We start from the raw sequence: 24,279 nt of genomic DNA on the forward strand, positions 1-24,279 counted from the left end.
TGGTGGGGGAGGGAGGATGCGGGTGGAAGGGATTGAAGGGGGGGAATAGAACAACTGTAATGGTATAATCAATAAAATATATTTAAAAAAGAAAACAAGGTTCTCTGAAAAACAACCTGAATCTCAGTGGCCTGAAAATATCCTCATCAGAGTCCAGTGCAGGTCAGTTGGCTCTACTTGGTGGCTCTCCTCTGAATGGTAATGCTGATTGCAGAGTTGTTCTCACTGACATGCAGTAGGAGCAGGCAACTGCCACCAGGTGCAGCCAGGACCAAGATGAATTTGAATTGTGCACCCGCACTTTCAGAATTCTAGCCAAACAGCCTTCTGGGCTTGCTCTCCCCGTTTCATTAATCTACAAGTAACATGAATCCCATTTCATGTGCTTAAAGTATTTGAACTACATATATTGATAATGATGGAGTTGAGGGGGGGGTTGTATTAGTGAAAAAAAAGAAGAAGTCTCAGAACTATTTACAATATGTTAGCATTTTATTGGTCTTAAAACAACCAAAATGAAATATATATTGATTAGAAATGTAAAGAAATGTAGTAATACTGTTCTGTAAAAAGCAGAGGAACAATAAACATGGAATTTAGAATAGTGGTTAGCTCGGGCTATCTACAGATGAACTCAATTGTATCGGTACTGTCTGAGTTGGATATTGTATTTTCAATATTCATTTTGTTAGTGTATTTTACGTCTCATTGAGTTACATATTTTTATATGTATTAAATACTCCCTCTTATTACCCTTGGGTTCTACTTAAAATTTTTTTTAAGTATTGTATTTATTTAACTTTAGAGGGGAAGGGAAGGAGGGAGGGGGAGAAATATCAATGTATGGTTGCCTCTCATGCATTCCCTGCTGAGAACTGGCCTGCAACCCAGGCATGTGCCCTGACTGGGAATCAAACTGTGATCCTTTGGTTCGCAGGCCCACACTCAATCCACTGAGCTACGCCAGCCAGGGCTCTACTTGTAGTTTTAGATCTTAGCTTCTCAGTTCCTCAGCTTTTCCACCTACAAAATGGGGATTATGAGACTAGCTTCTACTTTTCTTATTAGTACAGGATAAAAGTAAATGTATATTTTAAGATCTTAGTGCATAGGTTTCTATCCATTCCAATTGCTTTGGCTTCTACAAAAAGAGGCAGGCTTAAGAGATTTGAGAAAGGGCAAAAGAAATTGAGAGATGTGTTCTTGTTTCAAGTAGTTCTATGGTTAATGATCTCATAATCCTCACATGGAATAGGCTTTCCATCCTCCAGTTCCATTTTATGGAGATGGGAGCCCCCAGACTTGGTCAATGTGAAAACTCATTAAATAAGTTTCTTGTATTTACATGAGAAGGAAGCTATAGAATAAGGGAAATGCAAGAAAGGAGGAAGAGAGAAGAGAGAGGTTTGAGACCTGGATGAGAAGAGCTCTAAGACCAAGCAGCTTTAATGAGCTACAGGGGTTTTTGGACACCTGAAGCACATTTCACTTTCTAATTCTACTCACCCACCTAAGAACTGGTGATGCCTTTAAGTAAAAAATGGGTCGCATGTAGCAATGACCTGAACTCATTAACTTGTGTCCAAAGACCTCTCTCTTCACTCCCTAAGATATACTTCAGGGGTCCCAGAGAAAGAAATGATTTTTTAATTCTAAATACAGAAAACCAGAGGACAACCCCACTGCATATTTTCCAGCTAATTCTAGCACACAGAGGTAATGAGCAATAATTGTTTTATTAAGGTAGAGCAGTTGAGTTAATATTTATTCACCTGAAAGAGCCTAAGAAATGTAAATGATAAAACAAAAGACATTGTAAATTGGGGAAATAAGCAGCCAGTCTGGCTAAGTGGAGCTTTTCAAAGAAGCCACAAAATGTACCCAAATGCTCGGGAAGAAAATTAAAGATCAAAAAGAAATTATCCTATTCAAGCAATGGTGCTGTACACAGATTCACCTCTCCTGGACTTTGAGGAGAAGCAGTCAGTGATAATAACTAAGAAAAACTGCACTTGTTTTTTAATAAGTATTTCATGATATGACATCTGCTTCTAAGAGGAGCCATAACATACATCAGCCACTGCATACTTAGTAGTTGTGGAATGACAAAAACTGGCCTAATTATGCTGAGATCACACAAATTTAGAACCTAAGGCAGTGGGAGCTGACAGGCCATGTCAAGGGCTATGAATCTGATTTGTGCACGGAACTACAGGACTTATCTGTGTCAGCTTGTTATGCACCAGGCAGCCTACCAGGGCTGACTCACTGGGCACCATCACCAAGAGTTCTAAAAGACACTTTGTGGCAAGCATGGCACTTGAGGAGCTTTCAGAAATAAATGGACCATGGCCCAAAAGGCCTGAATCTCCCCTTTTTCTATTTCAGAGAGACCTTAAGTTTCATATACTACAAATACTACTTCTTGTGTCAACATTTTTGATTATAGGGAATTTTTAATCTCTGTGAGGTTTGGTTTCCTTATTCATCAATTCCAAAATGAATTAAGCACCTTCTAAGTGTCATGTATTGGACACTGGGGTCACAGTCTTGACCAAAACAGACATGTTTGCTCTGGTGGAGTTCTCATTATAGAGGGAGTGATGGAGTATAAACAAAGGAAATATGTAATATTTTAGACAATGACACATGCTGAGAAAGAACAATAAAGGAAGGGGTTTCACATTATGAATTGGGGTGTTTTGGGGCTGACGGTCTAGAAAAAGGAGCCAGGAGAATGTTGGAGACATGCCTGAAGGAAGTGAGGGAAGGAGCCATGTGGGTATGTGAGAGCAGAGAGTTATAGACATAGGGAGCCACAAGCCCAAGGTTCTGAAGAGAGGATGCAGGGGTGCTAAAGAATCAGCTAGGCTGAAGTCAAGGAGGACCAGGTTGCTCAGAGATGAGGTCAGAAGGGCATGGGCAGGCAGCAGATCACGTTAGTCCTCATTGGTGTCAGAGGACTTGGATTTTTCTCTGATGAGATGGGCAGCCATAAGAGTATATAGAGCAGAGGAGACAGTCCCCTTCTCTTTTCAACAGCACTTCCCTGGACATTGTATGGAGAACAGACCATTACAGGGAAAGCTCAGAAGCAGGGAGACCAGTCAAAGGCTCCAGCAATAATTCATGTGGGAGATGATGGTAGCTTGAACTAAGGAGTAGCAGTAGATACCCAGAAGTGAGGGGCCCAAACATAGAGCTGAAAAGATTTTTTTCAAGGATTGGATTTGGGAGGTCAGATTAAGAGGATTCAAAGATGATAACATACCATACGATATCACCGTTAACAGGAATCTAAACAAAACAAACAAGCAAGCAAAATATGACCAATGACACTCAAATATGGAACAGGCTGACAGGGTCCAGAGGGGAGAGGGGAGAGAATCATAGGGGAAAGGGGAATGGACTCACCTGAACAAGTATAAAGGACACATGGACAATAACTAAGGGTGGGAGGCAGAAAGGGGAGGGAGGCGGGCAGGGTTGGGAATATAAGACAGAAATCTGTACTTGAACAAGAATTAAATAAAAAATTATATTTAAAAAAAAACCCAAAGATGACTCCAAGGCACTTGGTCTCAGCAATTGAAAGAAGGAAGTTAACACTTACCGAGAATGTGTAACTGAAAAAGGAGCTTGGCTTAGGTCATATTCTGATTCCTGTTCAATATTGAGTGAGCAGTTAGGTATTTGGGTATGAAGTTACTTGGAGTGGTCTAGGCTTGACAGATTAAGTTGGAAGTCTTTGGAACTAGATGACATTGAAAGCCTTGAGGCCAGATGGCACTCAAGGAGTAAGTATAAATAGAAAAAGAGTAAAAAACAACCAAGGAATGAATCTCAGGGCATTTCTAATGTTTCTGTAAAATGGCAAGTGATTATATCTACAAAATGGACATCATAATATTGTACCCCATTGAGCTGTGAGGCTTCATGGGTTAATACATATAGAGAACCAAGCACACATGGCCTAACAGACACTGTCACTATTAAGTAAATTTAAACAAAACCAAGTTATTCTGTTGGAGGCCATAAAGTTCTCATATCTAGAAGCAGAAAACAAGGCTCAGGGGCTTTAAGAGCTTCTTGCCTAGTCTTATACAGCTGAATTTGGAGAACTCATTGTTTGAAGATGACATTAGAACTTGATTGTTTTAATTCCAAATCAGTATTTTATCCGTATTTGCCACAGGCTTTCTTCCTAATGAACAAGTCACATGCCTGTCTTCAAGGAACTTACACTTTAATGATGGGAGAGATGAGATAAAAACATACAAATTAAAAAGACTTAAGTGACAATGCAAAATGAGGGCAATTTCTAGAGTTTGTGTCCTGGGAGCCTTTGTTGTGGGAATGCTTGGTCTCCTCATGTCAAGTCAGGGCCATCTGGCCTAGTAGTCAGTGTTACCTTCTTGGTAAGGACCTCTGGATTGATTATTCATGGAGAGAGACTTAATGAAGAAAAGTCCCCCTCCCCAGTCCTTAGGCCAACCAGAATCCCCACCTTGGTATCATTTACAGCATCTAGTAATCTTTGTGAACAAAGTTTATTGTTCTCTGGACACAAGGAGGAGGATTTCTACAGACAAATCTATTCCTTTTTCTTTGGAGAGATTCTGGGTTTTAAAGAACAAAAGTGATTTTAAAATGTATCATTATTAAATTATTTCCAATGTCTTAAAGCTTCCTGAATCAGAACTAAAACCCCACAGCAACATCAATTGGGGGTTTGTGCCAGTATTTCACATTTAATTATATATCTACATCAAGCTTTCCATCTTCCTTGTTTTCTTCTGTCCACTCTATGGTAGAGGTTGTAGGGCATGTATTTATTATCAGTATTCTTATTTATTTTTTATTTATTTAAAGTATATTTTATTGATTATGCTATTACAGTTGTCCCAAATTTTCTCTCTCCTTTATCCCCTCCACCCTACAACCCCCCCTCCTCCAGCAGCCCCCTTGCCCCCTCAGGTCATGTCCATGGATTGTACATATAAGTTCTTTGGCATCTCCATTCCTTATGCTATTCTTTTTTTTTTTTTTGGCAATGATTATGGAGAAACCAAAAACCTATAAGTAGATTTATTTTTAAAATTATTTTACTGTTGTTCAAGTACCGTTGTCTGCATTTACCCTCCACAACTTCTCCCCACCCCAGCCATCCCCACCTCCTTCCCCTGATTCACTGTCCCCTCTTGGTTTTATTCATGAGTCCTTTATAGGTGTTTCTGAAAACCCTTCCCCCTTTGCCCCCAACTATCCCCTCCCACCTCCCCTCTGGTTACTGTCAGTTTGTTCTTAATTTCAGTGTCTCTGGTTATATTTTGCTTGCATGTTTGTTTTGTTGATTAGGTTCCACTTGAAGGTAAGATCATATGATATTTATCTTTCACCACCTGGCTTATTTCACTTAGCCTAATGCTCTCCATTTTCACCCATGCTGTCGCATAAGGTAGGAGCTTCTTCTTTTTTCTGCTGCGTAGTATTCTATTGCTTAAATGTACCATGGTTTCTTGATCCATTCATTTATATTTGCTATATATTATTCTTAACATCCTCCTGTCTATATTATGCCTACCAATTATGCTTCTTATTCCCTGTACCTTTACCCCCATTATCCCCCTCCCCTTCCCCACTGAAAACCCTCCATGTGATCTCCATTTCTGTGATCCTGTTCCTGTTCTAGTTGTTTGCTTAGTCTTAGTTTTAGTTTTTTTTTGGGTTCAGTTGTTGTAGACCGCTCTGCCTGGTTTCAGGAATTGTATCCATACCCCTTGTGGCTAAGGGTGAGGGACGACCTCTGGAATGTGAGCAGCAGGGGACAAAGCTTGTTTCTGGTACCAAACACTGCCTCAGTTGCTCTCCCTGCCCCCAAAGCTTGGTCAGAAATCAATGACGGGTAAGACCCCTTACAGTGGGGGGGCAACCTAAGCCAGACTCAATCACTTGGGAGGCCTTCATGGAAGGACTTGGGAGGCTGCAACAAAGAGCAATGGACTCTCACCCCCTGGCTTTGACATAGCCTGAGTCCCCATGTTCTCTGGGAAAAGTGCTTCCTGGCTCTAATTTCCTTAAGCCTGAATACCTGTTGGGGAGAGGTGCAGCTTCTTGCCTTGCTAGAGCATGTCCTGGGGAAAAATCTGGCCTCACAAAGACTTGCTGATAAACCTGTGAAATCTGTTCTGCTAAGAGTGCTTTCATTCATATGATAAGCGTCTGAGAGGAAATGAGTATGTCTCCCAAAGTTTCTGCACCCCCCTTTCCTGACAGACACTGACTCAGACTCTGAAGCTCTCAGATACTTCAGAAATGTTATCTGCTATTTGATCCTTGCCACCCTATATTCCTGTGTATTACAACCCAATAAAATGCTATGGAGCAGGGGGCTCGGGGCCTCTTTTTTCTCAGAGAAACTGGCTGCTGCTGGCCTTTGTCTCCCAGGAGAAACTGGCCACAGCCCACCCCTCCTCCCCAAATAGATCTCAGCATGGCTCGGTCATTATTCACTTTCGTCCATGGCACCCGGGGGGAATCCAGAGAGAAGTCGCCCCCACATTCAGTTGTAGATGGTTGTGAGTTTCTTGTCATTTTACTGTTCATAGTTTATCTTCTTCTATTTCTTAGATAAGTCCCTTTAACATTTCATATAATAAGTGCTTGTTGATGATGGATTCCTTTAACTTTACCTTATCTGGGAAGCACTTTATCTGCCCTTTCATTCTAAATTATACCTTTGCTGGATAGAGTAATCTTGGATGTAGGTACTTGCCTTTCATGACTTCAAATACTTCTTTCCAGCCCCTTCTTGCCTGTAAGGTTTCTTTTGAAAAATCAGCTGATAGACTTATGGGAACTCATTTGTAGGTAACTCTCACCTTTCTTCTTGCTGCTTTTAAGATTCTCTCATCATTAATCTTGGGTGACTTATTTATGATGTGCCTTGGAGTGTTTCTTCTTGGATCCAACTTCTTTGGGACACTCTGAGCTTCCTGGACTTCCTGGAAGTCTATTTCCTTTGCCAGATTGTGGAAGTTCTCCTTCATTATTTGTTTAAATAANAACCCCCCATTACCCCCCTCCCCTTCCCCATTGAAAACCCTCCATGTGATCTCCATTTCTGTGATCCTGTTCCTGTTCTAGTTGTTTGCTTAGTCTTAGTTTTAGTTTTTTTTGGGTTCAGTTGTTGTAGACCGCTCTGCCTGGTTTTAGGAATTGTATCCATACCCCTTGTGGCTAAGGGTGAGGGACGACCTCTGGAATGTGAGCAGCAGGGGACAAAGCTTGTTTCTGGTACCAAACACTGCCTCAGTTGCTCTCCCTGCTCCCAAAGCTTGGTCAGAAATCAATGACGGGTAAGACCCCTTACAGTGGGGGGGGGGGCAACCTAAGCCAGACTCAATCACTTGGGAGGCCTTCATGGAAGGACTTGGGAGGCTGCAACAAAGAGCAATGGACTCTCGCCCCCTGGCTTTGACATAGCCTGAGTCCCCATGTTCTCTGGGAAAAGTGCTTCCTGGCTCTAATCTCCTTAAGCCTGAATACCTGTTGGGGAGAGGTGCAGCTTCTTGCCTTGCTAGAGCATGTCCTGGGGAAAAATCTGGCCTCACAAAGACTTGCTGATAAACCCGTGAAATCTGTTCTGCTAAGAGTGCTTTCATTCATATGATAAGGGTCCGAGAGGAAATGAGTATGTCTCCCAGAGTTTCTGCAACCCCCTTTCCTGACAGACACTAACTCAGACTCTGAAGCTCTCAGATACTTTTGAAATGTTATCTGCTATTTGATCCTTGCCACCCTATATTCCTGTGTATTACAACCCAATAAAATGCTATGGAGCAGGGGGCTCGGGGCCTCTTTTTTCTCAGAGAAACTGGCTGCTGCTGGCCTTTGTCTCCCCGGAGAAACTGGCCACAGCCCACCCCTCCTCCCCAAATAGATCTCAGCATGGCTCGGTCATTATTCACTTTTGTCCATGGCACCCGGGGGGACTCCAGAGAGAAGTTGCCCCCACATTCAGTTGTAGATGGTTGTGAGTTTCTTGTCATTTTGCTGTTCATAGTTTATCTTCTTCTATTTCTTAGATAAGTCCCTTTAACATTTCATATAATAAGTGCTTGTTGATGATGGATTCCTTTAACTTTACCTTATCTGGGAAGCACTTTATCTGCCCTTTCATTCTAAATTATACCTTTGCTGGATAGAGTAATCTTGGATGTAGGTACTTGCCTTTCATGACTTCAAATACTTCTTTCCAGCCCCTTCTTGCCTGTAAGGTTTCTTTTGAAAAATCAGCTGATAGACTTATGGGAACTCATTTGTAGGTAACTCTCACCTTTCTTCTTGCTGCTTTTAAGATTCTCTCATCATTAATCTTGGGTGACTTATTTATGATGTGCCTTGGAGTGTTTCTTCTTGGATCCAACTTCTTTGGGACACTCTGGGCTTCCTGGACTTCCTGGAAGTCTATTTCCTTTGCCAGATTGTGGAAGTTCTCCTTCATTATTGGTTTAAATAAGTTTTCAATTTCTTCTTCTTTCTCTTCATCTCTGGAACTCCTATGATTCAGATATTTGAAGTTTAAAGTTGTCCTGCAGATTCCTAAGCCTCTCCTCATGTTTTTGAATTCTTGTTTCTTCATTCTGTTCTGGTTGGATGTTTATTTCTTCCTTTTGTTCCAAATCATTGTTCTGAGTCCTGGCTTCCTTCCCTTCGCTGTTGGTTCCCTGTATATTTTCTTTTATTTCACTTTGTATAGCCCTCATTTCTTCCTTCATTTTGTGGCCAAACTTAATCATTTCGGTGAGCATCCTGATTACAAGTGTTTTGAACTCTGTATCTGATAGGTTGTCTATCTCTTTGTTGCTTACTTCCTTTTTTGGAGTTTTGATCTGTTTTTTTCATTTGGGTCATATTTTTTTTGTCTCAACATACTTGTTATGTTGTAAGGGGTGGAGCCTTAAGTGTTTGCTAGGGCAGGGCAACCCACTTCACTGGGATGTGGTGCTGCATGTGGGACAGCAGTCTGAGAGGGAACAATGCCACCTGCTGGGCTCTTGGCCTACTTTATGTCACTTCTCTTGCTTCCCACAAGCAGATTGTGCCCTTTCAGGTGCTGATTCCCATGTGGGTGAGTTTGTGTATATTCTAGGACCCTGTGGGCCTCTCCAAAGGGCTCTCTTGGGAGACTGGGAGTTTCTCCTGTTTCACAACCCCCACAGCATTTTATAGCCAGATGGGTTTTGAGTCTTCAGTTCCCATGCTAAAACCCTGGGTTTCTCAGTCTGTCTCGGTTCCCTTTTGTTCCCCCTGACTTATCTGCACATGAATGCAGGAGTGGCCAGTCTACCAGCCACCCCTCCATTGTCTGCATGGTTTGCTGCCTTGCTATGCATCCTGTCCACCTAGTTGCCTGTCTCTCCTCCTCTTACCAGTCTGGATGAATGTTTCTTTGTCTCCTTAGTTATTGAAGTTCCATGCCATTCCATTTTCTAGCAGCTCTGGTTGTTTTTTGTTTTTAAATTAGTTGTTATCCTTCTTTTGGTTGTGCAAGGAAGTGAAGCATTTTTGCCTATGCCTCCATCTTGGCCAGAACCAGTATTCTCATTTTATGGAAAAGAAAATTGAAGTTCGGGAAAGTTCTCTGACTTTCTCATGGTCACATAGCTAAGAAGTGATGGAGCAAGGATTTGGACCCATGATTTCTAATCACAGATCACCAGAACTTACCACAGTGACTTGCAATTGTCTATGATTCTATGTTTCACTATTGTTGCACAGTAAGGTAGAATTGTCCCCCCTTACCTGGAGAGGATACATTCCAAGGGTTCCCTGTGGATGATTGAACTTGTGGATAGTACCAAACCTTGTAAACGCTATGTTTTTTATAAGTATATACCTATAATAAAATTTAATTGATAGATTAGGCATAGTAAGAGATTAACAACAATAACTATTAATAAATAGAAAAATTATACTATACTTAATAAAATTATGTAAATATGATTTCTCTGCCTCTCTCTCTCTCTCAAAATATATAATGCTGGACTCACCTTTTCACTTAAAGCAAGCACTTTTGGACTTTCTTTGACATACCCAAACTGCCAAGATTACTACTCTTGACCTTGGGGCCATTTTAAGTAAAACAAGGGTTCTTGAACACAAGCTCTCATACAGTGACAGTGGATCTGATAACTGAGATGGCTACTAAGTGAGTGCTGGGCAGGGAGCATACAATGGTGTGGAAAGAGACTTCTTCAGTTTCCAGGCAGAACAAAGCAGGATGGCACACGATTTCATTATGCTACTCAGAACAATACAAAGTTTAACACTTATGAATTGTTTAGTTTTTGGAATTTTTTATTTAATAATTTCAGCACACATTGACCAAATCAAGTATTTTATTCACATTTGCCGTATGTTTTCTTGTTAACAAACAAGTCAAATGCCTGTATTCAAGGAAATTACACTTTAATAGTGGGAGAGATGAGATAAGAGCATACAAGTTAAAAAGATTTAAGTGACAATTCAAAATGGGGGCAATTTCTAGAACCTGTCCTGGGATCCCTGGATACAGCTGGTAACTGAAACCACAGAAAGTGAAACCACCCATATAAGGGGGCACACTGTAATAACAAGCAGGGATTTGAACCAAACCTTCTAATTCCTCTTTTCTAATACATATTCTAGTGGTATCCAATTTCTCATAGTTAAGATAACTTCAAAGAAGAGCCTTGTCCTGACTGGAGTGGCTCAGTTGGTTGGGTGTCATTCTGCGAAGGGAAAGGTCACTCATTTGATTCCTGGTCAATGCACATGGCTGGATTGTGGGTTTGGTCCAAACACAACTCTTGCTCTTTCTCCATCCATTCCCCTCTCTCTAAAAATAAAATAAAATAAAATCTTTTTATTAAAAGAAGAGCCTTAAGTGATTAAGCATTATTAAGTTAAATAATGCTCCTGGGATGGGATTTAAGAGGGATTCACACAATCCTGAAACTTCTATACAGTAAAAAACCTGATCAATTTGAAATTCTAGTATTTTTACAAGGTTGGTTTTTAGTGGCTATAAACATTCCCCAACACCCAGAAACACTTATCAACATGACCCTATAGTATCTTTATTACAAGGATGAGTTAACTCATGAACTTTTTTTTTCACCAAATTATATCAGTTCTCAGTTGGGCATTATTAAATGCCAATTAGATGCCTACACATGTAATTCCTACATGTATAATCCACCCCAAATGAAAGCTTTCAAATGTCAGCAGTTACCCATGTGCTATTTAAAACCCCAAATCCATACTGGTCCCAAATTTCGTGACTGCTTCCCTCACTCTCCACATTAAACACTCATTGTTTTCTAAATGTCCTTATGCCAACCTAAAATATTTCTCCATTCACAGCAGCCCACTCAGAAGTTTTTACTTCAGTTTTTCTTTTGAAACATCTGAAAAGGGAATGCATGTCACAGAATTTGGGAATCAGCATCTGGTTTTATATAAAGCCTATCTGATTTATTTTCCTGCTCCTGCATATAAGCACTGCCCTACAAAAACCTGGGGAAGGTTACTTAGCATGTATCAAGCACAGTTTGTTTTATGACGGAAAAGCCTGCCTAGACACTGAAACTTGGTTTTTGGGGAAGTGGGGAGTAGAAATTAGTGGAGGATTTGTAGCATGGGGTCAACTCTGCTTGCTCTGTGTTTCCATATATACTGAGGACAGGAAGGAAGAGCAACCTCCTCTCAATTAGTTGTTTTCTAGAACACTCTTCCATTGTACAAACAGGCTAGACAGTGGCTCTGAGCAGAGAAAGCTGGAGCTCTACAAAGACACTGAGCTATTCACTGTATGCCAGCTAACCTCTGAGTCTTGGACTGTCCACTGAATGAGGGAAAGAAATAACATGGCACTGAAAATGCTGTTCAACTTGATGGTGAGTTGTTTTCCTCCTCATTTGCAGTGGAAAAGGAGAAGCATTAAAGTGACCTCTTCAGGTCCTTCTGCCTGTAGAAAAGTGACTTTAGAGGAGCAAAGAAGACTAGTTTTCCCTTAGCCTGTCTGACTCCCACCACCCTAGCAAGTTGAGTACTCCTGACACCCAGTGCCAACACCACTGCTATTGCTCAGCACTGCTCCTACTCTCCCCTAACCTTTATCTTGCCACTTCCCTTTCTTCCCTAAGTTCTGAGCAATCTTGGCAACTGAACATTATCTAGCTATTAAAACTTGAATTTATACTGGAAGAAGATTTATGGAATAAGAAAAACTTCAATAGACCATTAATGAAAATAGGTTTCAAAATAATAGGTAATGCATGATTTCAATTTTATAATGGAAAACAAAGAATATCTAGTAGAATATGAAAGCATGAACAGTGTTCTTTGTTTCTTTTTTACTTTAACTAACTCTTCCTCAATTTTATGAAAGCAGCATATGTTACTTAAAATTTTCTCATTATCAGGGCATAAATATAACAGGCATAATTGCCTACTTATTTCACATGGTAGTATATGTTAAAATAATATAAAAAGAAAGAAGATTTCATTTTCAGAGAACTCATAGGCTTGTTAATTGGACAGAAGATGAACAAAATGGAGATAACCAAATATTATGAAACAGACTTTTATTTTTTAAATAAACTTTTTTTAAATCTGAGAATGCTTTTAGGTTTATAGAAAAACTGAGCAGATAGTACAGGGATTTCCCATATACTCCACATCCATTTCCCCTATTAGCAGCTTATGTTAATATGCCACATTAGTCATAATTGGTGAACTAATACTGATACATTACTATTACATAATCTCATACTTTATTCAGATTTCCATAGCTTTTACCTAGTGTCCTTTTCTGTTCTGGAATCCCATCTAAAGAACTACATTACCTTTACCTGTCATGGTTCCTTGGCTCCTCTGGATTGCCAGAGTTTTTCAGATTTCCCTTGTTTTTGATGACTTTGACAGTTTCAAAAAATACCGGTGAGGTATTTTACAGGATGTCCCTCATTTAGGATGTCTGATTTTTCCCTCATGATTAATTTGGAGTTATGTTTTTTGGGAGGGAGGAAGATCACAAAGGTAAAGGGTCACTTGCATTATATCATGCCAAGAGTATATGTGATTAACAAGACCTACCATTGTTAATGTTGATCTTGATCACTTGGTTGAGGTATTGTTTGTCAGACTTCTTTATTGTGAAGTCATTACTTTCCTCCTGTCCATACTCTTTGGAAGGCAGCCACTGTGTGCTTTCACTGTGTTCCACACTTAAGGTATGGGGAGTTATGCTTCACCTCCCAGGGAGCAAGGTTTATACATAAATTATTTGGACTTATGCATGGGGCATTTTCTTCATTTCTATTTTCTCTCCATGTGTTTATGTAATCATTTATGCATATCCATATAGACTTGTGGATATTTATTTTATGCTCTTGGTTATAATCCAATCCTATTTTATTTATTTTCCTGCTCAAATATCCTCAGCTTTGGCCTTTGGCACTCTGTGAGTGCCTTTTGCCATACTCTCCTCATTGTGGGATTGTGTTTCTGTGTGTGTTTTGTGTGCAATCCTTTATATTCTGGTACTACAAGATGCTCCAGGCTCATCTTGTGTATTTCCTGTCCAGGTTCTAAAATCAGCCATTTTTCTAAGGATTGCTTTTTCTTTTGGATCCTTGGTTCTAGATCTCAGCTCCAGGTGTGCTCACTGCCACTGAGGAATCATTGCTTCTAAGTCATTTCAGGTGACAGAGCAAGGAAATATATGTGAATGTACTAGTTTATATATATTTATATTTCTATAAATATTTCTACATGTAATCATCTGTATCTATACTAAGCCAAACATGAATTCATACTGCTATTTCTGAGTCTGGTCAATTACTTACTGCATGAATCAGTCTAGCTTACTTCTCTGGCTTATTTGTCTTCTTTCACAAATAGTAAAATACCAATGAAATAAAAATATCAGGGACTAGGACCAAGGCATCAACATATTTTGAAACTCTCACCTCTGTCCTCATGACCTTTCAGTGATTCTAATATGCTGCTAGAATTGAGACCCACTGTCCTGGTCAGACTACACTAGACCTTATTCTGAAATCCTCAGTGCCTACCACCTGACACACAGTAGGTGCTCAAAAAATACTTGTTGCTTATATGAATCTCAGTCTTAGGTATGAAGTGATGTGGATATGCTGTGAGTGTGGAAAGGAAGGAAAGTGTAAATTTGAGGGTTAAGGGCAGAAGATGCTGCCTGAAAAAACGGACAATTCAAAAAAGCTGGATAATAGAGGGGGGTTGAAGCAACTGTCCTCATACACATGACCCAGATCTATGCAAAGACCTCTGCTCAACATTTTTCTACATACACAGAGGCAAGAGAAGAGAAATAAGACCAAAATCTCAGCAAGTATGCTTAGCTATAAGAAATAATTTCTTCTCTGTGAAGATGTAAAAATAGAGAGAAGTCTGTGAAACACTAATCCCTATGAGTCTATTAAAAACTCCTGTAGATATTGCTACTGAATTAGGTCAGCTATGAAATGCAGTTTGAAATAAGAGTTAGAACTGTTAATAAAATGGTTTTTCGTCTTTCTTCTCCCAGGAAATAATTGGTTCCTCACTGAATTAAGACCCTACCCCATGCCAGCAGTGGGACATACACTGTGGTTTGCATTTGTAGGTAAGATGGGCAGGTTACACCAAACCTTCTGCCAAGCTTCAGTCCTTTCTCTTCAACTCACCCTATGTGTGTCTGTGAGCCCCACAGTCACATATTCCTCTCCCATGAGATCTGAAGACACTCCCTTCTGCAGAGACAGACCCACTCAAACATCTGGACACTACTGACCTTATCTGCAGATTCTGAGTCACTCCTCTCACCCCTCAATCCACGTTGACCTTTTCCCACTTCGTTTTTAAAAAATATTTTTATTTATTTTTAGGCAGAGGGGAAGGGAGGGAGAAAGACAGGGAGAGAAACATCAATGTGTGGTTGCCTACTGGGGACCTGGCTCACAACCGAGGCATGTACCCTGATTGGGAATCAAGTCGTGACCCTTTGGTTCACAGGCCGGCACTCTATTCATTAAGCCACACCAGTTAGGGCTTTTCCCACTTCTTTAAACACCTCATGCTCTTGTTCACCATGAGGCTTTTGCACAAGTTGCTTCCTGCTCCTTTTTGATCTAGTTAATATACTTATATCCTTTTCCCCTCAGCTCCAGCATTACTTTTTCAGAGAGGGATGCCCTTTCTGAGTGCAAGATGCCATAACCAACCCACTTATTTACTGCTGCACAACAAACCACCTCGAAATTTAGTTGCTTAAAACAACAACCATTATTTTGCTCATGAATCTGCAATTTGGGCAAGTGTTGCTGGATGGAGACTGCTCACCTCTGTTCCACAAGGCATCAGTTTTGGATCCAGGTGGTGCTGTTATCACTGCCTCTGCACATGGGACTTACCATGATGACCTGTGGCTGAGTTTTAAAAGCAAGAGACAGGAAGCGGATGTTGTAGATCTTAAGTCTAAAGGACTGGGAACAAGCACAGCATCACTTCTGCCATATGCTATTGGACAATAGTCATAGACTCAAGGAGAGGAGAGAAATGTTCCCACCCCCCTCAATCGGAGGAATGTCAAAGAATTTTGAGGTCTTACCTTAAAAATTCCATGAGTTTCTTTCCCATTGTCCTATAAGTATTGAGACAAAGCCTGGCACAGAAGAGTCTCCTGATTAAATGAAGAAATTCATTTTTTGTGCTACTTCTCTGTGAATTAGTGAGGCTGTGTTTGTTTACAGTGATTCCTAAGCTCTGTGATTGTCTGAACTTTGCCTACATGCCAATCTGTTGTGCTAAACCAATTTTTAGGTAGCTCATACAGGAAGAAGCCAATTCATTCAAGCCCACTCCTTCACTCCTGACTCATTTTCTTATAATTGTGAAAGAAGACAGCAAACAAGTCACTCTCACAATTACCAAGAGTGGCAATTATAGACACTTGCCTGAAAAGTGTACTTTAAATTAGTTACACATGACTAAGGAAAAGTATACCCACCTACTGTTGACATTCAACACCACCCACAGCAGAGCTCACAGCCACCGATCTAAAAACACTGCAGAAATCACCCCTGCAAAAAGTTGGCTTGGAAAGAATCAACTCAGTTATGAATCCTGAACAAAGCTTCATTCATTCATTCATTCATTATTCCCAACCCAGCTTTCTCCTCTATTCATGGGCTTGATTATAAATGGAGCGCTCTCGCTGAGCACTTACTAGAACCAGGCATTATTTAAAATGTTTTCTATGTGTTAATTTGTTTAATCCTCACAACAGCCATGAATTCATTCCTATTTTAATCATTGCTTTTATGGCAGATAGACACTAAATTGGCCCCCATTATGTCACTCCTGGTATTCATGCCTCTGTGTGATTTCTTGACCACAAGTGTGGGTGGGATCTGTGACTTTCTGTGACTTGCTTGTAACCAGTGTCACGGGGCATGTGTGATTGTGCTGTGGTGCAATCTCTGTGGAATCTCTCTCTCCCCCTATTCCTGGCTTTGGAGAAGTGAGCCACGAGTCCCACAGACACAGGAAATGAATTCTGCTCACAGCCCGAGTGAGATTTGGAAGTTGACTGTCCCCAGGCCCCAGAAGAAAATCCTGCAGGATGAGCAACGCAGCCTCACAGAGGACCAGCTGAGCGGTGTCTGGACTCCTGACCCATGGGGACTGGGAGAGAATGAGTGTGTTTGTCAAAGCCACAGAGCCTGTAGTTCTTTGTTATGCAGCACACTCATTTTATAGGTAAGGGCAGTGGGGATATTAAACTTGTTGCCTGGGAACTCTCTAAGCTTTAAATTTGTCTTTCCACTGTGTTCCAAAGTAGTAACAAAAGCTGCCATTTGGGGGCACTTACAACAAGCCAGTAATTGTACCAGATGCTTCATATGTGACATCTCCTTCAATTCTCGCAAAATGCCTGCACATAGGTGCTACCATAATTTGTTTTATACTGAAGTAAACTGAGGTCACAAAGGCTAACTTTCCCAAACTCATAGTTATTTTATGGTGGAAGCTAGATAAGAACCAGGCCACTTGACTCTGAGCTCCTATTTACTCTTAAATCTATATGGCATTGCTTCCAGGCACAAGTCTTTGTAATGGATGGTTTGACCTGGTGACATGGGAAGGTTCAGGATCCTGACCTAGGTAGGGCTCCCAAAGCTCAGAGAGAACATTGTCTCTCAATTTCGGGGCATGCAGCGAATGGAGACCTTAATAAAGAAGCTGCAGAGAACAAATAAATCCACCTCATGAAAGCATAATTCTGAGGGCTCTTCAGAGACTGAAACCGAGAAGAACTTGGAGACAGCATTCCCATCAGGGACATGTACACGGGTAGTTGCTGGAGCCAAGAGAGAGGAGCACATGAGACCTTTTGTAAGCTCAGCTGCCTCCCCAACCTGGCAGGCTCAGCCCGATGAGTGTAAGTTTTGAACAATTCTGCAGGTAAATTGGACCTGCCCATAGAAACTCTCTGGGCTGGGAGCACCCTGTCAATCATGAAGTGATGAAATAGACATGTAACATTGGAGCTCATCATAGTGCACTCAGACTTGCTAGGGTAGAAACTGCCATCAACTTATGGCCTGACCCTTTAAAAAAAACAGTTCAGGAAAGCTGAGGGAAGAGGGTCAGGTAGAAATGGTGTCTAGGGGCTGCATATGTCATTTTAGTGTGACCTAGATTCTGTTTGTCCTCACAATATAACAGGCTCAGTGCCCAAAGACGAATGAGAGATAGTTCCTGCTCTCAAGAAACTGGTATTTGAGAAGAAGAACTCATGGAAATCAGAAAAACAACAAAACAAACAAGCAAAATATAACCAAATACACTGAAATACAGAACAAGCTGACAGGGAACAGAGAGGAGAGGGGAGAAAATTTCAGGGGAAAAGGGGAAGGATTCACAGGAACTAGTATAAAAGACATATGGACAAAAACTAAGGAGGGTGGAAATGGGAGGGAGGTGGGGAGCACTGGGGGGTGGGCTGGGATGGGAGTAAGAGACAGAAAACTGTACTTGAACAATAATTAAATTTAAAATAAAATAAAATAAAAACTATGGAACATTTACATGATGGAATACTATGCAGCAGAAAGAAAGAAGGGGCTCCTACCCTTTGCAACAGCATGGATGGAACTGGAGAACATTATGCTAAGTAAAATAAGCCAGGAGGTAAAAAAAAAAGCATATGATTTAACCCCTAAGTTGAACCTAATCAACAAAACAAACAAGCAAACAAAATATAAACAGAGACATTGAAATTAAGAACAAATGAACAGTAACCAGAGGGGAAGTCGGGGGGGATAATGGGGTGGAGGGGGAAGGGTTTTCAGGAACATCTATAAAGGACACATGGACAAAACTAAGGGGGCTGGGATCAGGGGAAAGAGGTAGGGATGGCTGGGGTGAGGGGGGAGTCAGGGGGTGGAATGTAGACAACTGTATTTGAACAACAGTAAAAAATTACACACAAAAAAAGAGAAAAACAATGAAAACATGGGAAAGCTGATGTAAGCTGGGCTAGAGATACACACTGAGTGCAGCAGAAACATTAACACAGGAAGACTGATTCCCAACAGCAAGACTGGAGAATACTTTGTGGAAGTGGGCATTGGGCATGATCTTGGAAAAATGGTTAAGTCCCAAATAAACAAAAGTAAGAGGAAAGTTTGTCAGAGGAAGCATTATGTTTAAGGATATAGAGGTGATAGATACAAACAGTATGTAGAGAGCAGCAAGAAATAAACGAGGCTAGAGTGTGAGAGGCCAGGAAAGCTAAGTATTGCATCACAAAGGGAGAAAAAGTCCGAGGCCTTATTTTCTAGGATTTTGAATGTCAAAAGGAAGATAAAATGAAATAAAATAAATACATCTGAAAATTATTCTATGGAATGGGGAGTTCTAAATTTTTTTGAAAGGGCAAGTATTTAAATTTGCCTGTCATTTAAAGAAACATGATTTCTCACTGTTAATAGAGTACTAGGTAAAGGGCATTGTTTCTTACAGTCTTCTAAGAAACTAATCCCATGCAATTTTCTATAAAGAGTCCTATGGTAAAATAAATATTAGCAACAGAGACATTTGTCTTGAAGATCTGAAGCTCCTGTTAAGACATCAGCACCTCTGAGAGGTCCAGCTGTGAGAAAAGCTATTCAATCGGCTCACCTAGTTTTCCCAAATACTTCATTACTGATTTTTTTCTTTGAATAAACATGTATTAATATTTCTTACAACAATAGAACACAGGATATGCATAGCTTGTTACCTCAAATTTTTACATGAAGAAGAGTTTTCTTTAGGGGATGGAATGTCCAAGTCTTTATTAGTCCTTACAAGAGGTTTAAGAGGACCATTTCTCTTCTACATTTAATGAGTGAGTGTGGCTAGAAAGGACGAACTGAAGATGATTCTACCAAGTGGGCTATCATCTAAGAAAATACTTTATCGAGTCTGTTTTTTCCTGCTTCAAGGAACAGAAAACTTGCAGTGTTCACTGTTGCCTCAATGATTTGAGACCCCCAAATGGACTTGTATGGATACAGGTATCGGAGCATTCCACATTAATTACGTGTCCATTAACAGGCCCAGGAGTGGTGGTGTAGGCGCATAAATGGGGCAAGAACAGATCTGTAAAAGCGCAGACTCCATATCAATCAGACCAACACTGCCAGGGGCCCCTTTGAGACCAGGAGCGTGATTCAGCTGAAACATAAATCATGGCTGGTGCTTCTCTCTTCTTTTATATAAATATTTTGTGCCTCATGGAAGGATTCTTTACCACCTGCTCCAGACAAAGATACAGCACAGAAAAGGAGTATAATTTGGCTATAAAAGTGTTGTAATAAGTGATTTAATATAACTGAAATGCTGCTTCCCTTACTACAGCTTCACACTCATTTTACAGCCAGTTAACATTTTTCTGAAGTTTTGTGTTGTATTTCACTCTGCCACCTCTGCAATCTTTTTTGCCTGTTTTTCTGCCAGAGCCACAAGAATAAAGCCGCCAGGTAGTCTGTGAAACCGTTTTTTTTTGCCTGGCAAATTATCTACCTGCTCTCCTATGTAGCAGAAGAAGCCTGTCATAACAAAAAATTTAAATATTCTTTGGATCTGTGTTATCTACAGGCATCTAGGATGAACTAAGTGAAAATATATTTTGCCAACATTTTTTTACCTTGTTCCAATGGGGCTGGGATAGATATTCCTGTTAAGCAGGCCCTGGTATTGAGATGCTCAGAGAGATGTTTAGCTCTCCAACAGGAGTAACGTGGCTGCTCAGAGGAGAAGGAGGATATGGCAAGAAAGTGCCCCAGAAGAAGATAAACTGAAGGGAGTTATTGGTGTACAGTGATTAGGCTTTGAATGTGATGAGGATTTATGGTTTCAATTAGTGCTGGAGAGCAATTTTAGAAAGTTATTAGCAGGCGACTGGTGGTCTCAAAGATGGCTCATTGGTGTATTAGTCCCAGATTAGCTGGGTCTTTAGTTGTTTACAAATATACATGGTGGATTGCACTGTATGTGTGGAAGTGACTGCAATGTTACATATTTAGAGCTCTTTAGCAGAGATGAAGGCTGATGCTTTAGTTTCTTAGTATTCCTGTGTGAGCAAAGAAAAACTCAATTTGCAACATTTCCTTCCATTAAGAAAAAAGTTGAGTTTCCCCACCTGTTCTAAATTCTGATACACTATTTTAAATGATTCGCTTCCCCCTTTCAATACATTTTCTCATATTTAAAGTTCTTAAATGCCTCAGATACTCTATAGTGTAGCCTCAAAAATAAATTAATTTTTAAAATATCCCCACTGGAATGTTTTGCACTGAAAGCCACAAATCTTCATGTCAGAGTGTGTATATTTCTTTTAAAGCTTTGGGGGCAATATTCAGATGGTGCAAAAATTCTCAAACAAATTAAATATTGATTACAGCATCTTCAAACACAGCAAAAAATGCTCAGTCCCAGGGCAGTGAAAGTTAGACCTAGTTCCCCCTACACTGAATGCCAGATAAACCATTCAATCACTTTGAGCCAGCATTCCCTGACCTCAACATCTCATCAAGCCCTGACTTCCCACACATGATCACATTAGGACTCCTCATGAGAAGACAAGCCCTTGGTCCAGGGATGATGCCCTCACTAGAAGAGAAGAGCAGCTTAATTCTCACAAGCCTATAAGATTAATTCTATAAGATTATTGAGGGTATGGTTCCTCAATCTCTGATTTAAATAGGTAAGAAATACCTGTTTCCTAATTTTCTCTATTTATTTATATCTTAACTAAGGATATTTCCTTATTTGAAAAACATTCATTTTAAATAAAAATATGTACCTCCTTAAATCAGATTAAACTCAAATCTTTATTTGAGGCTGGTGTGTGCCTCAAAGTTTGGAAGACTTATCTGATAGAAAACTGAGGAAGGGCCTGCTGACAATGACCTGTTCCATTGCACTGTGGACCTGGACCACTGAGCATTTCTCTACTTCTTTGCCAAGCACTCATTCCTTTCTGATTGCTCTGTCCTTGTTCTGAGCCTTCTGTGCATAAATAAATTCAATAAATTTAGGTATTAACAGAAGATAATAGAAGCAGAGATTCCCAAGTTTTCATTTTCAGTCTTGCAAGAATCCAAAAGCAAAGAGCAGGGGGGTCTGATTCTTTGGAATGAAAGAGAAGATAAGTGAACCCAAACATGCTAATATTGTTAAAAATTTTATCCTGCCTTCAGTCTCTTGCAGGTCCAAGAAGACAAGAGAGTCTATTCTTCACCTTTTCCTTCCTACCCAGGAACCGAGTGTCTTCTTAATTTTGATAGTCTTGGGTCTTGGGCCTCGTCTGGAGAGGCAAGATTATTCTTTGAGCATGTGAGACTAAAATCTGAGCACTGGGGAGATGTGGACATGGTTTTGATGGTGTGTGTGCAGACAGCCATAGTGCTGGCTGTAGCTTTAAGAGATTCTGGCATGTACAAGGGCCAGGCAAAACTGACACCCATCAAGTGAGTGCTGGCTGCAGAAGTAATATAGCTGTACTGGTAAATACTAGCTGAGTATCAGCTCTGGAATTAAGTAGTGGCTAGTCTGATTAAACGAATTAGAACACAATTTTATCAACAAACCAGGTAAGGTACTAAAAAAAATACTCCCCCACCTAAGTCAGAGATATCTTAACATTATAAAAAATAAAAATTATAAGCAATATAAAATAACATAAATTGCACATGTGTTTGCATATTTATGTATATGCTATATAGGTTTATATCCATTAATAAAACACATTTAAATATATGTATGCACGCATGTATACATGTGCATGCACACACATATATCAATCCAAACAATAGGTTGACAGTGAAAATTCAAGTTCCCAATTTAGAGATTTGTCAACCACGAGAACAGAGAGCTGTGTGATTCACCAATTCTCATTCTCATTCTCACCAATTCACCAATTCTCAGTCACTGCTGCAAAGCTATTCTGAGAGCATGAATTCTCTAGCACCCGTGTAGACTTTTCCATGAATGTAGCAGCTGAATGGGCTCTGCCGTGGCCAGAAAAAGAGCCATTAGGCAAGGAGACCTATTGGCTTTCCATTGAAAGACATTGGGTCTACTAGCAGGGAAGTGGTGAGCACCTCAGGGCTATGGACAGACCAACATTGATAGCTACTCCAGACTAGTGTCTGTCAAGCTTCACATTCAATGGGTGGAAGAAGACCCTTCCTTTCTAGTAACTCCAATCATTCTGAGAAAATTCTGGAACATAACTCTTATGGCCTCCAATGGGTTTCAGTGGAATACTGTGGTGGATCAAGGCTGGGCTGCATGACACCAGACAAATAACATGTTGAAATAAGAAAAGCAGGGGAGGACAAACTATCTTAGAAACTCAGGTATAAGATATCAGGAGGAGGGAAGAATGGGTGCAAGGCAGAAAAATAACTCCAAGAAAAGGGAATTCCTGATGTTATAAATATTGGAATACAAATAGTCTTGTCATTGCCATCAGCCATGAGCGTGAAGTCACTAGGAATGCATCCCTCTGCCTGAGTCTCTAAAATGTCAATAGCAAGGGTTATAATGATATTTTTTGCACTGGGTTTTGACTGTAATGATTGGAGACCTAGGGAAAGAGAAATTCAGGTACAAGCACCCTGGAAATAAACCACAGAGGCAAACAGCCTCCTTGTTCTTTCATACCACAGAAGGGCAGAGGGATCATAGGAAATATTTGAGTTAGTCAATGGAAAGTGTAGGATTGTCTGTGCTTAGGATAAGATGATCTGCTCTATATTTTGTGATACAAAGTTGAATACATTTATGGACTTGATCTTCCTAGGAAAATTAAAATAAAAAGAGAACCCTAGAACCGATGGCTATTGGCATTTAAGACTTCTTAACCAATGTGATCATTTGCTATTTCTAAGTTTGATCAATCACAGAATGGGTTATTTCACTTAAAGTTCTTTTTAAGAAGTCTATAATTGTAAACTTTAAAATGTAAAATATATGCTTGTGTACTAAAAAAGTTATATTCTTATTACTCCAAGAAGGAATCACCCTTTCTAAACGCTTTGATTCAAAGTACTGACCCTCAGAAGATGGACACAAATGCCAACTTTTGAGTCTACTGTAATGGCCAGGGGCCAAGTATTTCTTTGCAAGTGGAAACTTCTAATTTCCAGGCCACCTAGAAAAATTTCAGTCAAGTCAGAAACCTCAGTATGACATGCCTAGGTTTGCTTTGACATATTCCTGCCTAGTTTTGCTTTATGTCTGGGGGTGTGTGTGATAAAGTGTTGTTTAACCTGAAAAGATATGTATTTGTCCTCACTACATTGATCACTGATTGATAAATGATACTGCCTGATGCAGACAGCATCACTAATCTATGAGATCTTGTGTTGCTGTGTGGTACTTGTAGAGAAATACACCTCATATGTGGATGCTAACAATTTTCCATAAGTACACTGAATGTGAGGGCACTGTAGCCTGTGGGATCTTCAAAGAAGCTAAACAAAGCTAAAATCTACTTTATGTCCTCTGAATTATAATATACAGGAAACAACAGTCTACCCACAAAAATTGGCTTTGAAAACCAAGCTATTAATCTTAAGGCAAATACTCTGTTATTTTAGTAATTTGATGTGTTAAAAAGATGATTAAAAAGTGAATTATCAAGATTTTAAAAAT

Source organism: Sturnira hondurensis, unplaced genomic scaffold (assembly GCF_014824575.4).
Source record: "Sturnira hondurensis isolate 20B ecotype Veracruz unplaced genomic scaffold, ASM1482457v3 Scaffold0002840, whole genome shotgun sequence".
NCBI lineage: Eukaryota > Metazoa > Chordata > Mammalia > Chiroptera > Phyllostomidae > Sturnira > Sturnira hondurensis.